We start from the raw sequence: 5,405 nt of genomic DNA, 5'->3' as shown, positions 1-5,405 counted from the left end.
CACACATTGCACGAGGTCCTTGAAGTTACTGTGTCGGGGCCTCGAAAGTCCTTGAAAACCAATGAATTTTTTTCTTCAATATTGCTACGAACCCAGTAGAACAACTGTCATGGAGTAAAAACCTTGGCTGAACAGGGGCTTATACGCAGAGCACAGGAAGACTAGAAATGCAGTAGTAGGCATGGAGGGCCCTGAAAAAAATGTGCCACATCCGCTCGTCTGCCTTATGTTTCTCCACCGACTGTCGCATTTTTAATAGAAGTGCACTTTCTGTTCTACTCCAATAAACGCAACATTACGAACTCCAGTGTGGGGCAGTCCTTCAGCCAGTGCAGAACTTTTTCTGTACATCCGAGTCAGCTCTGTCATTTTTCCAGCATTCTAGTACAAGATTTGTTAAACTGGTTTAGCAGAATATGAGCACTATACTCTTAAATCAGCTGTTTATTTGTATGCACAAGTTCAGGTCCTCAGTTTGGTTGCATGACAAATTGCCATACCTCAATTGATACAAGAAACAATTTTATTACAGTTTAATAAAATCCAAACAGTAATAATCACAACAATATAATGACATACATTTCTTTTGGTACGTATACAGCCCATATCTTGGCAGTGTATAAATTCAACTATACACCGCAAGTACTGTGTCCTGACCACTATTATTCACATGTGTAAAACCATCACAGCAATTCAACAAATATCACAGTAATTAGTGACATACACTTTGTAACTGCTTTACATGAGCATAATGTATACAAATGGTCCCTGTGTACCTACACGACTAGTGCCACCCGAGTACTATTACTCACAGGTGTAAAACCAACAAAGCAGTTCTGTAAAAAATATCACAGCGCTGAGTGACGTACATGCTGTAACTCCCTTGTAGAAACTTAATACAAACACGTGAGGACACAGAAAGCTAGCAGTGGGCATACATGGGAATACCACCGCCTCAATACTAATTCACAAGTGTAAAACCAACCAAGCAGTTCTTTAAAGAATATCACAATGCTTAGTGACATACATTTTCTAACTAGCTTATATAAGCTTTGTACAAACATGAGAACATACACAAAGCTAGCGTTGCAAGTGTAAGCTCAACAGAACAGTTCGTTATATTGACGCACATTTTGTAACTGCCTTATACAAGCTTAGTGCAAGCACAAGAATGCAGAAAAATATAAATTAAAAACTTGCTCTATGCATACACAAACAGATCAACAAATGGTAAACACCGCTTTGAAGACAAGCGTGACTGTGGCAAAGCGCAGTGCTGTGCCGGTTGAAATTGCCACCCACAAAAGTATTGAGCAATGCTTAAACCACAGGCAATAAAGTGCTGAAAGACTGCGTCTCTAACGTAACTATTTTAATTCAAATTTCTTGAATATAGGGCTCGCTTGCAGATAAGGCATCTGATCCAACTGACCTGATTTTACACCTGCTACATGCATACAATGCACTCAGATATAAATGGTAATAATAATTATAAAAGGCATTTAAAAACTTGATAGTATGATGAAGATGCATGACTAGAAAAGTTCTGTCCCCCTCGTACTTGTTAAAAAGGTGTAAGTACGACACATTCTTTTTTTCCTCAATTTTTGCATTAATGGACAGCCGGGAACCTCGAACCTACACAAAAAAAGATACTGCTATGTTAATAGTGTTATGAATAATTTTTTGTGAAAGCTTTTTTACAGACAAGTTGCAGTCTCGTTTCTGGAGGTTGAGCTGTATCTTGCAAAATAACTTGAAAAATGGTCACATGGGAGCATGACACTATATCATAATGTTAGTTTCAGTTGACTCTCTTGCCCTACAAGTCGCTGCTCACTGTGGCCAGTGATGCAACAGCAGTGTCTGTGTGATTTTCATCACACTTCTGTCCTATGCCATTCTTACCAGAGTTGGCGGCACATATATACCCAAATTTCGATAGTGTTGCTTTATCAGGTGGTTGCTTTTGATTTGCTCAATATCAGTTGGCACTTCAGCTGCATCAAACTTCTTTTTTACCTCTTCAACAACAACATCAACAACAATCTTATGACACCTGTGTTGTCCTTCTAGTTGCCTACAAAGACCAGTCAATCTAGCAACAACACTGACAGTCTCTACTATCTTGTAATGGGAGAGAGGTGTGTCCCACCATGTGTTCCACATTGTTGTCACTATGTGGGCTGGCTGGGGAGGCAACAACTGTAATATGTTTGCATTTGCATATATTAAAGTGATGCTTGTACTGTGCTATAACACCTAACTTAGTCTTGCACTTGCTGCACAATAACACTGGCTCACAGTCGTGGTGAAAAGCTTTTGTATGTTGAGCAAATGAGTTGTATCCACTACAAAAAAAGTCAGTGATAGCACACATGTTGCTCTACCAGGCCTGGTGTGGTTCCTTCTGACACTGCTGCTGATGCTGACGCGCTGCTGCTTGCCTCGTACACTGTTGCAGCTGCAGTAGACATGGCAGTCTCTGTATCTATTGCTGCCGTGTCATCTGTCATGGTAACTTCCAAGTGGTATCGGGCTCACTTCTGCAACAGAGATGTTGTTTGCCCCTTGAGGGCTCTCATGATCAGGGCCAATAATTTCGTAGGCATTGTCTCCTGCATCGAAGAACCAATAAGAACAGCATGAATTAATAAACATAGCTCTAAAAAGTACGGACATCAAGACTTAACCACAAGCTTTGCACATAAATTACCGGGCTTAATGAATAATACTTGCAGGAGGAGTTACACAATTGTTTGTGTATATTACAGTAAAGCCTCATCAGAGGATATTCAAGAGGCACGGGAAACATGTCTCTCGAAACCAAAAATTTTGAGACACTGAGGAGCCAGACTAGATCACTTTATTATGCATCATCACTAAAGTATGTTTTGATATATCTGAAGGAATAAATGCTCAGGGTGGCTTAAAGGGCCCCTAAACCACTTCTCGACATTTTTTGAACATTTCAAGTAAACACGCGTATCGAAATCAGAATGCCGTCACGATCGACGAAGCCAAATGCCAGAGTGCGTAGCACTGCCGGAGCACCACAATATGAAGAAAATGACCCCGTGCGCCTCTCTGGACCTATCCTGCACCCCCAGTTTGTCCTGACGTCACCAGGCTGTCTCTGATGATGTCACCAGTTTCCGGTGCTGTCGATTGGTCGAACGAAAGTGTACGACTGCCGGCAAGGCATGCAAGCAAATACACACACTCCTTCTTCCTCGTCGCGTTGAGCGCGATGCCATTGTGGGCAGCCAATGGGGGCAAAGAACAGAAACGCCAACAGAAGGGTCTCCCTATGAGGCTCTTCAACACGAGTCACCATACAGTTCCGTTGTATTAGCGCCACCCCTCGCAGGACGACGGGCCAGCGCGGCAGCAACAGAGCTCGTTGGTGTTGGCCTGTCCCGTAACATTTGGAGGTGTACTAGGCAAGGAAAAGACGATACTGTCCATATGGCGTGTATCAGATGAAAGAGTAAAATGAGTGGGGACTACTTTTCAATAATCAAACACACGTAGCTCCACTATTACTGCACCGTTTCGAAAAATTCTCGTGGCTACCTGTTCATTGCCTTATTGTGTAGAACTGCAACACCGCAACTAAATTTCAACCTCGGTGGTTTAGGGGCCCTTTAAAGAAGACATTCACAGCTTTTTAGTGACTGTAGATTGTGTTAGCTTCCTTCCCAACTCCTGGAATTTAAACACTTCACTTTGCAAGCCTTGTTGCTCGCAGTACCTTTGAGGTGCTCTTAGACGCTCGTCAGCTTCAACTGCCGACACTTTTTGCCCTGCACTGTCCTGGTTGCCCTCCTTTTCTGGTTCATGCTAAAAGAGACATGCGCGATTGACTTGTGTAAGGATTGCGTGATCTTTACGCCCTTCGGAGCACACAAGGTGCACAAAGTGAATGTGTCTGGGTTGTGTCCCTTCGAAGTAGTGAATACTTAATTAAAAAGTCATCCTTAGTAACAAAGGTGTCTCTTGTATACAGTATTGTTAACGTGGCAAACATCGGAAAACCAACCAAACCATTTTCAGATGTCTCTTACAACCAAGTGCATCTTGTAATGAGATTCTACTGTACTGAATATTTTTCAACTATGGATCATCTGCATGTACATATAGTCACAAAGACATGTTGTGTGGAATGGCGAATCGGGAAACAGTTCGTACTCTTACTTTTTGTCCCTAACATAAGCAGCTGATAACAATATGATAAAAAAGCAGGCAATGAGGCTAGAATGGAACATAATCCTTCAGCTCTAAACAGTTTTTTGGGCCCACATCATTCCCTCATATGACATAAGGAAACAACTTGATTGCAGTAATGGCTGCATGTGATCTGAGTAGATTGAAACAAACTATACGTAAGGTTATCCTGCTGGTGATCCTGGCTGCGCGATGCTTCTCATGCTTTTTGGCACGATTCCTTTTTTTCCACTCCACTTTTTTTTCAGATTTTCTCCCCTTTCCCTTCCCCCTTGTGTAAAATAGCACACTTGAAGTATCAAATCTGTTGAACTAACGTGTGTATCAAACCTGTTAACATGTGTGCTTCTCTGTGGTCTGTGTTGTATTTTTGCACTGCACAATTCAATTCAAGATGAAAGATGGAACGTCCTGCCTTTAGTTTAATTGTGTGTGTGTGTGTGTATATGTCTCTCTCATGTTTTGAAATATATGTACATTCAGGAATGCCTGCATGCCCTTCTCTCCTGCTCCAGTGACGAAAAGGAGAGCCTGTTTATGTACCATAGTAAAAAATTCAAAGGTTTTCGCTGTGCCCATTACATCCCTTATCATATGGATCTGTCACAATACAGAGTAGCAGTGGTCCATAATACTAGCCCATCCCAACATAATTATAAATTAACACATACCGACATGCTGCGAAACAGCTGTTGCAAAGCCGCTGGTGAAGGCAATTTCCGCAGCACTGCAGTGGTACAGCCGAGTTCCACTTGTATAGTGACAAATCCATATGCGTGTTAGCAACTCAGTAGTTGCTGATGGTTTCATAAGCTTTACACTACACAATAAAGTAATCTAGACAACTTTGTTGGAACAAATGCACATAATTAGGACACCACTTAAACACTAACACGATTAATTGCCCCCAATCTCTCACTCACTAAGGGATAATACTACTGAAACATCGGTGGAGAGCTCAGATTAACACAGCCCATAAAGGACAAGCATTCTTTGAGGAAAACAGCTATAACAGCGGTTAGTTTTCTTGATCATATTATGTGGTAGCTTTGATTTAAATGTCATGCAGTACTATAAAATACGAAGTGCCGCATTTCTAGCAGCAGAAGGCGTCGTCAGGCTCATGGTACAACAGATTTTTGCACTGTTTGTCAGTGAGCCGACACATACAAAGAAAA

The 5,405-nt window shown here is 41.7% G+C and overlaps 1 long non-coding RNA gene across 1 annotated transcript; it reads right to left on the bottom strand.

The window, feature by feature from the left end:
* Positions 1-505: 505 nt before the first annotated feature.
* On the bottom strand, positions 506-4,983 carry LOC129383673 (uncharacterized). The gene is made up of 2 exons (XR_008611550.2): positions 4,899-4,983; positions 506-2,618 (listed from the first exon to the last, which is right to left on the bottom strand). It is a non-coding gene; the product is annotated as an uncharacterized lncRNA (long non-coding RNA).
* Between the last annotated feature and the right edge of the window lie 422 nt (positions 4,984-5,405).

The sequence above is a fragment of the Dermacentor andersoni genome, chromosome 8 (genome assembly GCF_023375885.2).
Source record: "Dermacentor andersoni chromosome 8, qqDerAnde1_hic_scaffold, whole genome shotgun sequence".
In the NCBI taxonomy this organism is placed as follows: domain Eukaryota; kingdom Metazoa; phylum Arthropoda; class Arachnida; order Ixodida; family Ixodidae; genus Dermacentor; species Dermacentor andersoni.
Note: the sequence above shows the minus strand (reverse complement) of the source record. Positions and strands in the feature narration are given on the sequence as shown.